Source organism: Chionomys nivalis, chromosome 1 (assembly GCF_950005125.1).
Source record: "Chionomys nivalis chromosome 1, mChiNiv1.1, whole genome shotgun sequence".
NCBI classification, from domain to species: Eukaryota; Metazoa; Chordata; class Mammalia; order Rodentia; family Cricetidae; genus Chionomys; species Chionomys nivalis.
Genome location: NC_080086.1, coordinates 70,918,446 through 70,931,086, shown reverse-complemented (window position 1 = coordinate 70,931,086; position 12,641 = coordinate 70,918,446).

Here is a 12,641-nt window from a genome sequence, read left to right as displayed (position 1 = left end):
GACTTTTTTTAACATGATACAAAGGACAACTTCAACAGTTGTTTCAATACTTTGAGGCATCAAGTCATCAACATTCTGTTGTTTAAGCAGTGAAACCAAGCTAGATGAAGTATCTTGAAGGCAGTCACTCCCCAAGTTAAACCTCCAATTACAAGAGAAGGAGCAGAAGTACGCTTGCATATCCTGACTACTTGTCAGGATGGAGAGGATCTACCTATATGGGCCATCTTAAAGTAAAAAGAACCAAGTAGCCACATCCTGTGTCAAAATGTGTAGCCTTGGTTGTTGTCAACAATTTTAAACAACCTCAAACTTTCTGAACTTCAGACAAGGTAGAAGTAGGCTCACATTTTTGGCCTCCACAATTCTTCCCTTTTTATTAATTTTAATATAGTCTGTGCTTCCTTAGGTGAACACTTTCCCATTTTCCAGACTTACCCACCTTCAGTACATGCATTCCAATCATGCATGCCCATGTTTTAGGCACTGGCAGGGGGAAGGGGGAGGGAGAGAATCAATCCTGACTCTGACTGTTGGCCTCTGTAAGCAAAAGGTTAAGGGACAAAGTACGTCTGGGGTCTGTGTCTCTGAGCCAAGTTTCTGTTAAGAGAGTTTTCCAAAAATGATGTAGTCATGTGCAAGCAGATAATGTTTTGCAATATACATGCGCCTATGGCTACAGTATCTTCTAATTAAAGGAGTAGAAGATCTCGAGGGTTGGAAATGTTCTTTTGAATTGGTCTAGAGTGCTTCTTAACACTATTTAGCTGTATCAAAATCTAAATTTGTTTTATCACACATGTCAAATCCAAAAACTCATTGGAAATGTCAAACTGATCTTAGACAAATTCTAGTCTTTTTCTAATCAATAGCATCTTACGGTAAACCAAAACAGTAGAAAACTTTAGCAGGTCAATACCATAATTCTAGTGTTATTTTAGCTGTTTCTATTGCAAATTCTAAACCACAGAGAATAGCTCCTATAGCACTATTTGCCTCAACCTTATATTCCTGGCCTCATTCTTTCCTGTCAATCATGAGACATGAATTTTGCCAAAATCCAAATTTATTTCATTTTAAACATTTCTGAAAGATAAACTTGAAAGGCAGGGGAATATAAAATTTACACATTGGAAAGTCAAAATTCCTTGAACGTCCCTCTTCATAATTGTAGTGTCATTTTCAAATAACAATATGGTAAGAATCACTTAAAATCAGCAAGAAATTATATTTCACTTAATCTTGAACTTAACGTTTTCTTCAAGAATGTGTGTATGATCAATCACTGGAATCTAGGACGTTTAGAATAAGAAGAAAATATCTATTTGTATTCTTACTGAATTTTTCTCTGAAACTTTATTGAAACATATTAATTACATGAGCACATATTCCCATATGTGACTTATACTGAACAACTAAGGGATTAACATTAGCACTTGTATATCTGATACAATTATCTAAAAATATAAACAAGTACAATTGTATAGATTAACTTAAAAGTTTTATATATTTCCTGTTATATCTTTAACAACTGAATGCTTTAGAACTATTTTCAAATGTTAAAACACAAATTATTAATTTATCAAGCAAAATTAAAATTTTAGTACAGAAAAAAATTCCTTCAGAAATTTAGATATTTTCTTCTAACATCTCATACCACAGATGGATAAATAGAGGTATGGGTCATAAACAGTATAAACCTGATACAGTAATCTATCGGTTTAAAGAAACTAAATGGGTTCTTTTAAAATCTCCATTTTATGATGAAAATATTTACTAAATGTGTTTTGTTTCATAATATTGGTAGTACATTTCATATTTCTTTGAAATCTTTCACTTTTTGCTAAACAGTTATGCAGGTCCACATGTCATGACTAGTTCTGCTTTACAATTAAAGCTTTATTGTTGGGCTTAATGGCGCATGTCTTTAAGACCAGCACCTGGTTGACTAGGGGCAGTGGTAGAAGATCTCCTTGAGTGCCCTATAGGAGGAGAAAACTGTGGGATTTCACATTTAGATTTTACACTTTTACTATCATATATTCAATGTACTTATCCATCCTTATCCATGACAGATTTAGAACCAGGAAACCCATTAACTTTATATTCTCCTTCATGACTCATGTACCCATTACCTGCATTCCACCCTTTTACGTTACATTCTATCTGCCTTTTTTTCTTCTTTATATGTTATTCTGTAGTCACGCATGCGTGTTTCCATGTATACATATTGGATCCTAGTCACAACTATTTCTTCAATAACTTCCTATTTGCATCTGGTCTTAGGGGAAAAACATAATCCAGAAAAACAAAGTATAACACATTTTACCTCATTTTTTTTCAAGTTACCTTAAACTATACATGGCTGTTTAAGTGATTATGATTCAAAAGCATTTCCACTTTTCTGCATACACACAGGATTTACTGTCTTTTGGAGCAATCTGAGAGCTTTGTTTTGCTTGCTCTTTAATGTTTTGAATTTTGGTTTTATTTTGTCTTTTGATAATGCATCTGTAGTTCAAACTGTTCTCAAACTCCTGATAGAACCTTGAAATCCAGATCCTCTTGCCTCTACCTACCAAACACTGGAATTCCAGATGTTGCATCAGCACCCTTGCTTTGAATCTCCGCATTTGATGTAATTGGTTTTATTTTGTATATGTTCTTCTATTGGTTATTTGTAATATATGATCTGAACAACCATCAAGTCTAACCATGACAGCAGTTTTCTTTTTTTCTTTTAATAGCAATTCCTACCGTGGATATGGCAGGCACTCATTATATTTTGATTACTTTGTCTGCATGTTCAGTTTTATATTGCAGCCTTTAATATCTTCAGAACTTATTTTAGCACAGGATGGAAAATACAGACTAACTTTTTTTTCTCATTAAAGAGTTGCATTTTCCCCCAGAATCTTTAACAGAGGTAAAAATGAAAGCACTCATGCCCTCCAAACACTGTTGTATTTTCTACAGCTGTCCACATTCCCTCTGCAGTATATCAGACACATGCTTCTAAATACTAACATAAATTTACTGTTTATGAATGAATGTGTGTCCTTTCTACAAGAACTATATTAAACATAAATTTCATAAATATCTTACTCCTATTTGGGTATATACAATTGAAATAAATTTTTCGTATTTCTGTATTTTCCTCTTGAAGACACACACACACACATACCATATACATGCATGCACACACACTCAATTTTGTGAGAAAGGCTATAAATTTCTTTTAAAGTAAATGGACTCTCTAATTGTGTAAAGGAATCATTGTAGATGACATGATAGTGGTGCAATACTCCATTTAGATCAACTTCTACCCTAAGCAGCAACCGCCAGATGTTACTCTAAAACTCCAATGTATTTCTGCCTAGATATCCAAAGTAGTATTCTATTATTTATATTAGTTACTATTCTCTTTTGTATGGAGTCAAATAATTTTATCTGTATTGAGATAGTCTATTCCTACTAGAACAATGTGGCTTCTTCACCAATGTTTCATGAAAAAAAAATGCAGACAGTCTGCAAAGAACATAAACATCTGTTGACCAGCAAAACTTATTTACAGACTGAATTTGACTCATGGCCAATCATTTACTAACACAAAGGTGTATTATTTCTGTGGATTTTAAAACATACTTGGGTCTTATTGCTAAAAGTCAATAGCAAACATTTTTCCTCAACCGAAATCCTCTTCTATTCCATTCTTAGCCCACCCTACCCTTTGTTAGAGAAGTATTCATCTTCAGCCCAAGACAGTCTGTGAACACAACCTGGCAATCATCAAAGCTCTTCTTGCTAAACTTGCCACTGGCTTCAGCACCACTACCTTAATAACATTTGATCATGTGACTTACTTTAATATTTCAACATTATTATACTTTAGGACCTTTCTTCATTTTCTGATGCTCTCTTCTTTAGACTTTTCTATATAAGACAGTTTCTTCCCACATCTTCTGAGAGCTCAAATATTTTCTACCTAAGTATAATAGAATGTTTTCCTTATGTAACAATCATCACTCACTTCTCATCTCCCCCCCCCCAAACACACACACATACTGTATCTCTCTCTCCACCCTGTCTATACTCTTTTCTTCCATGGAACACCAAATAATGGCCATTCTCACTCCTCTTCCTGTTCTTTTTAAATTTTTTTTATTACTTTGTAAATAATACCAATCAAAATTCCCACTTCCTCCCCTTTTCCAACTTCCTTCCTGCTCCCCTGCACACTTTTCCTCCACCCCTCCTCCAGTTCTAAGAGAGGGCAAGGCACCCTGCCCTGTGGGAAATCCAAGGCCCTCCCCACTACATCCAGGCTTTAAAAAGTATGCATCCAAAGAGGATAGGATCTTAAAAAGCAGTACATGTAGAGATAATGGTACTGGGATTTGTCTCTACTTCCTGTTCTTTCCAAAGAAAAAGGTTGTGTCTTGACTTTCTTTGTTGTCTTCATCTCATTTATTTTCTTTTTTGTTCCACACCTCTGTGAACCCAGATGTAGAATGCTACTCAACTCTTCCTAATTAATTTCCATCCCCAAACCACCTTTAAAATCTTCTTGTGGCTAAGATAATACACAGTCAAGGTGAGGTAATGAGTTCATTAATGTCTTCCATTTTTACTTGAATCCAAAAAGGACATGGGGTCTCTAACTTCAGGAGCTCTTGCCTTGTGTTGATTCAGTAGGAGCTTAAAATCCTAATGGAGGGAGAGAAATAATTATACTTCAAATTTTGCTTATTTTTTGTTACTGCCTTTTAAATATAGGCTCCTTTGAACAGTATTTTTATAAAATTTGTCTTGAAAGATTGTGATATTTAGTTTATCAAGTGTTTAGTTAAACAACTGTCATAGTAGTCATTAATTTTTGTTGGGACAATTTTTAATATACCTTCACATACCATGTACTAGCCTTTTCTATTGGATATATATATTTTATATATCACACAAATAACTAATGTAAGAAAATTAAAATAGTGCATTTCATTGCCTATATTGAACAAATTTTTGTATGCCAGTAAGTACCTACATAAGCAGGATGTTAGTGTATAATCCTTTTTCAGTTTACTGGGGTTGCAATTGTTTTGATAATTATTTGGAGTAAACAAATTTGGGATAACCTTTGAACTTGTGTGTAGATTAATATATTCAACTTTTTACAATGTATAGTTTTATTCCATTTCTTTTCATCATTCTGAGGTTTTTATTAGAGAATGATGTGTTTCAGTTGTCATCAAATCTATCTCCTGTTCTTTTGCCATCTACCACTGTGATCACTAATGACATATATAACGTCTCCTATTTGTATGAGTTATGTATTTTCTAATTACTGTATTATATATTCCTTTTCATTGCTTGTTCATAACTTTGCTGACTCTCATATACTCATAGATTGTACAATATTTCATTAATCTTTCAGCTTATATCAACACCTTAATTGTTTCTCTCAGAGAATAACATTTGTTTTTTATTTTTATAAATGGTATTTTGATTACATAATCAAAATTTGTTTTTTTTATAAATTATTCTAAAATTTATTTTACCAGTGCCTTTGTTGCATTATGTGGAGATTTTCCCTAGAAAATATTAAATAAGTATTCATTTTACATTTACTTAATAGATTCATGGTGGGTTTCTTTAAACGATTATTTTGTCATGCAAATCATTAACTCAGTTAAAACATTTTCTGTAGTTCTACAAACTCCTTTTCTGTTTAACTTCAGCTCTAATGTTTTATTAGTAGCTTTAAAGATTTTAAGTAGTTATTTATATGCATTTATTAACATTGTATTCCTATATATTTGGCATGCTATGTTTATGGGTTATATATCTATTTAACAATATATAGATAACCTATATAAAAATATTTATAGAAAAACAGTTACTTTTCTATTAAATTTTTACTTTGTTGTGATTTTTCCATGCTGATAGTTAATACAATGGATGCAATTACATTCATTTTTCTTATTTATAAATTCTGGCTATTTCAATAAAATCTCTTATTGAATTTTAAGATGATAAACTATGTAATGCATTGATATCAAATTTAGTTCCACAATGATGTTTCTCAAATAATCTAGAGACAATCTAAAGAATATACTAGCAGCAAATAATTGTGCATATTCCATTCTATACTAACCTGAACAATTTCTGCAAATATTTGAATAAATTGCTTTTCTTTATGAATAACATGCTAGCTATACTAATCCAGATTATGTATATGCCTTTAGATTTAGTTAGTATAATATTCTTCACATTTTCCTACAACCGTACAAAGAAGATGAAGCCTTTAGCTAATGTATGAAAATAATTTTCTAGAAGAATGCAAGGGAGGATTTGAAGTTATTCAGATGTGTGACCTGTAGACATAAAAGTCAATAATAATTCATCTTTGTAATTATTTATTGGAATTTTCTTTTTAATCACAATGTAAGGTAACACACTTTAAAATCTGTCTTCTTTTAAGATACGATAAACTTTTGCTTATGTGAATTACTGTTCATGACCAAAATATACTTATCTAAAAGTATATTGGTAAATGTTCTATTTTTCTCTTTAATATAATCTAATAACTTTTCAATATTATATGTATTTTTCTTCTTTCTATATGTGTGTATGGTTGTATATTATGATATGCCCATTAGAGTTATAATATTAATGTATCAAATTATATTATATAATATATCAAATCATATAAATTAGTAATATATTAAATCAATTCCAAAATGTCCTCCAAATTATGCTATTTGATTTAATAAACAATGGATTACTTATTTTGTTTATTAATTACCAACCCATACCCATCACTAGATTTAAACACAGTTTTTGAAATTTCATTGATTGAAGTTTTGAAGTCATGTTGATTATTTCCAAGTCCTGAGGTGCTCAACAGCATCTCCTCAAATTTCTGCAATGGTTCTGAAGAAGAAAAACATTATGTGGATAATTTGGGTAATTTGGCTTAAGAATATAGACTATTCACAATGACAAAAGGTGCTTAAAACTAATAGCAAGCCTCTTCTGTAGGAAGAGAAAGCAATTAGAAGATCCAGTGACAGTTCCCATTTGAAGATATTCTTTTTTTTTTTTTTTACTTATTTATTTATTTTTATTCTTTTTTAATTAAAATTTCCACCTGCTCCCCATATCCCATTTCCCTCCCCTCCTCCCAAATATTGCCCTCCCCCCACTTCCCTCCCCCTATCCCCACTCCTCTTCTCCTCCCCCCACTCCATTCCCCCTCCCTCTCGATACTGAAGAGCAGTCCAAATTCCCTGCCCTGCGGGAAGACCAAGGTCCTTCTATCTACGTCATTCTTAAATGTCTCTGAACTACAGAAGAAAAAAATCTTTATTCTTTTTCATTGTTCTTTACTGGGATTCTTCTGGTGTTTTCATATCTGAGGTGGTATGAAGAAGAACATTAAAATACCTTGTGAGTTCAAAATAAGTGATTAGGGAGGTACTGCGTGTAAATTTGACCACAGCTTGTCATCTAGTATAGACAAACACCCATGCGTTGATATGTAAGAAAACTGACTATCATAAATGGTGCATGAGGTAGCAACTGCCAATAAACTAGAATAGTTAGTGACATTATCCCTGTAACCAAGAGCTTGAAGAGTGATTATAAAAGCATTAGTTTTCTTTGCATTGCACTGGGCAAGTTTAATAGCTTTTACTAGTGAGCTTTGGTTGTCATTTGATGGTTATAACTGATTTAGGATTAAAGTGGAGAACACAGCTTCTGTCATTCACATGCTGTCCAGTCGAGTTTACCAAAAACAATGCTGGGATCAAAAATTGTGACAGAGCAAGGCAGTTAAAGGTTTGTTTATGTTCAATGTTCCTGTGTCACTTTCAGAGATCAGAGTAGCATCTGGCATAAGTGGGCAGGCTCAGGTAAGTGTGTAGAAAATGAGGAACATAAGATGGTCTTTCAGGAATATACATGTCTTTCAGGAGGCTGCCAGCCTTCCTTCTACAAATGACAACATAGGTAAAGACTTTTTTAGCCTCGACACTTTTGAAAGTTCAGTCCAGATAAGTGATGATAGTAGGTGGTATCTGAGTATTTTATAAGATACATTCCCTAACCTACAGCCACAGTAGGTTCATAAGTCCCAGGCTTCGAAGTCTGAGTTAAATGATATATCTGAAGTTAGAGGTATAATCCATACACAGATTGGCAGTTACTTTCTTAAGTGGACTCAGACTCTATTCAAAAATTGGGGATTTCTGTGTTCAGGTTTTTTTTTGTGTGTGTGGCATTAATATTTTAATTACCTGTGCTGGAGATACTACACAATGGTTAATAGCACTTGCCTCTCTTGGTTTGGTTCCCAGCATCCATATAGAGTACCTTTTCTTCCTCCAGATTCAGGGGAATTCCTGTCCTCTACTGGCATCCATGGGCACTGTACTTACATTCAAAATCCCATGCATCTATACATAGTTAAATTTGAAAGCCCATTTTAAGAGACTTTGAATGTATAATTGATATGCTTCAATAGTAGTATTGTAAGTTTCTATTAATTTAAAACTGATGCTTATATGTTAGTAAAATGAAAATAAAAGGGTTTATTGACAAAATAACAGTAGTGCAGATTTAGATGCTGTGTAAGTTGTGATGTCAGCAAACAACCATGATAAGGACAACATAATTTCCTTTTGGATTTTTAATAATTTTGTGAAACACAAAAGGCACCAACAAGCCCTAGCGGATGCAATGCTCAGGGTTCTGTGAGTTTAGACTCTGCCTTTGCTCATTTGCCTAATCTAGTATAGGAAGAGGCAGGGATCTACAAGTGTGTTTGCATTCAGTTCTGTGTTAGCTGTTTTGCAAAGGGCAACAAGTAGAGAACCATGAAGCAAAAAAAAAAAAAAAAAATGGTTTCAAACAAACTGGATGAAACTGTGCAGGAGGAAAAAAGCCTCCAGTAAAAAAAAAAAAAAAAAAAAAAAAGTGGAATCTGGCACAGACACTTCTGTAATTTTCCTCACCCTCTAAGAAGACAGTTTTTCAGAGGATATGCTCTATTGGAGGAAGCAATTTTCACGGATGGTAGAATTTTCTCCAATTATATGGAGAAGATACGGTTAAAGTCTTGATGAAAGATTTCTTCCAATTGAGTTTGAGGCTCACAGGTAATGAAATTTGAACAAATTTGAACAAATGCCATAGAGTGACATGGAGAGGCTGAAATTAAAAAGAAAAATCATATTTTTCTTCTTTCTCTAGAAATACATTGGAGTCTAAAGCCTCTGGGATCAAGCTATTGCCTTCCCACATTTAGCTGTAGAATCATGGGCAGACAGTGTAGCCTATGCTAACTTTATCTATTAAAAATATTCTCTTATTTAAAAAATAATGACTTTCTTTGTACTCCAAAGGGTGATACGAAGATGCCAGGTGGTACAAAATATTATGCAATTTCTGTGTGTAGTGAATGCCTTTAGCAGATAGTAGTTATTTCTGTCACATTATTCTGTTTGCAAAGTCCTCCCCCAGACATCATGTCTTTTGGTGTTGTTTGGTACTGTAACTCTCCAATTTAATCCTAGTTTAGGATATGCCATGTGATTTTTAAAAATATGTAATTATGTAAGATCATATGTGAAAATCATTACATATATACATATTTATCTAATTATCTGTAAAATATACATGTTCATGTCTATATTGCTATATTCATATACATTTACATGTATATATGTCTGTGTAAATGGTATATTATAAATTATTTTATGTCATATATTGTGAGTGATAAGTCATATATGCATATGTAGGGTACAAATGTGCATGTTTGCTATATAAAACTAATACATTAGTTATATAATGTATAATACACCTTCACACACATACATATTGGAACATATGTGGCTGTAGATTAAGATTTATTCTCTAGATGATTGTTCTAGTAAATTGTTCAAGGTAGTGAAAAGCATAGTAGAGGAAGATATGAAAGATGAGCCTGACTAAACACCCAGAAAGATGAAGGCACATCTGGTTCTTCGAGGAAAAGGTGCAATAGAGGATGCTTCTGTTCGAAAAGACTCATATCATTAGCTTAGCTTCTGCCATAGTAAGCTGTGGTAGGACTTTAAAAGAAGGAGAAAACTGCTAATGAGGAACAAAATTGAAACATATCAGATTAAAAGCAGAAGCAAAAACAGACCTGGGAAATCAAAAGATGACTATGAGAAATCAACACAATTGAAAAATGTCATTTAGATCTATTTTTGACAAAAAATAAGTGCACAAATTACATCTGTCATAAGAGGTGTGCCACTGCAGATACTAAGCATATTCAGAGCCCAAGAACACTATAAGCTTATTTTCCAGTAAATTCAGGAATTCTGATGTAATTTGTAACTTACTTAGAAAGCCTGAACTACCAAAATGTACTGGAGAGTTTTATATATCCTGAATATAGAGAGATATATAGAGAGATATAGAGATCTAAATCTCTCACAGAAATTATATATTTATAATTCTTTCCACAAATAGAAATATAAGAGCAGATAGAATTACTAGAATATTCTAGTAACAGTTGGAAAATATTGATATTCTTTATAAAATAAAGAAAATGAAAGAGAAAAATTGAAGAGGAAAAAAATGCATACCAACCTATTCAATAGGGCATCACTGTACTAAAATCAAAAGAAAACAAATTCAAGGAAAGAAAATTGGAAGCAAATATGCCCTATGTATATATTATAAAAGTTCTGAATATATTTTAGCAAACTTTACTCCAAAATATGTAATCATGATAAAGAGGATTTATCTCTGCAGTAGCTGGTTGGGACCACAAACTCAATGCATGAAACACATCATGTAATTGGCATCTAATCCCCTCAGCATACGCAAATTAAGCTGTTGACAAAATCCAACATATATTTTCTATTAAAAATGAAAACCTTTCATGAAACTAGAATAAATAGAAACTTCTTTAGCCTAACAGAAAAGTCTGCAATAAAAATCATTATTGATCAGATTATAAGGTGTTTCTGTGTAAGATCAGGAGCAGATTTAGATGCCCACGCTCCCCTCTCCATTTACTTTAAAGAGACTGTTTAGCTAATTGAAGCAGATGAGGAAAGAAGATAAAATAAATCTGGAATAGATGAAAAATATTAAATTACTTTTACGTTCTAATTGTAATGTACAAAATTTAGAGAATGTAAGGCAATATGTTAAAGCACCCACTAATATGAGTGAGCAAACTTATAGAATATAATTGTTTTATATAAAAAAGAATTTTGTTTGTGTATTTAAACCAACAAAAACAAATTTAAAAGTATTATTTGTGATATCATTGTAGCCAGGAAACACTTAGGGTTAATCCGACAAATGTACCTTAGATTTCTGCTCAAAGCCACAAACTACAGTTGACATAAATATATAGAATATAAGTTGGATTGGAAGACTTCCAGATGTCAATTCTTCCAATATGATCTAGATGTCTAATAAGATCAAAACGGAAATCTTACCAGACCTATTTTGTAGAAATAGACGTATTTTAAAAATCTAAATTTTATACCAAAATACAAAGGACCAAGAATAACTGAAGGAAAATTGCAAAATCAGATGCTATTTTTCCATGCTTCATGTATTACAAAGCTTTATTACCTAATGTGCTGTGAACATATGAACATGTGACTGGCATAGGATCAAATAAAATATAGTCTCAATATAAACCCACATGAAAAGTCAACTGATCTTAGGCAACTGTGAAAAAGGTAGTTCAAGGAAAAAGTATAGAGAGGGTTTTTATCAAAAGATAATTATTATCCATTCAAACAAGAGTGACTCCATACATTCACATTACTTCAACTCTGTCTTATAGACTTAAATAGAAAGCAAAGTACAAGATCAAACACTACTACATTTGTTCATCTTAAAGTCTTTATGCTGGATGGGGAAGGAGAGTCAGAAGGGATAACCCTGAGTGACTAGGCATCCTAAAATAAATCTGTAGTAAATTCATCCTAATACACAACACTCTAGTGTTGGTGGATTGGAAGGAGGCAAGGAAACATTCAAAGGGGGAGAAAACTGAGGACATCCAATTTTGTTCTCATTTTTTTAATCAACACATTCTTTAGAAAACATACAAAATTCTCACTTCAAAGAATGCAGCATGTCTTTACCTATTATGGTTCACCAAAGCTACCAAAAATGCATATAGAGTTTTAAAGCAGACCTTCAGGCTGGACCCTACAAAATAAAAAGGAAACAAGGAAAACAAAAATAGAGACCCCGGGATTTTTCGAGATAAGACCTAAGGGTATTGGAAGTAATGAGGGAGAGGCAGACTCATTGATAACCTTTCTTTATGCTTTTCTGATCTAACATCCAAAATATATGGCAAACATTTGAGTCATGTCTCAATGTTAAAGATCTGTGGGCTGGGGGGGGTCACTGGTATGATTGACAGATAATCATGTATCAATGTAGACAATGAGATTTTTCAGCAATGAAGAAGATCAAGAATGAGTTTGTAGCTGAAAATGTGGCAGTAGATTGCCAAGGAATTTAAGGCAGAAACACAAATCAAACAGTCAAAGCTATTTCTTTACCCTATTTATATATCTTTTAAATTTAAATTGCTCTTTTGTCTTATAGATTTC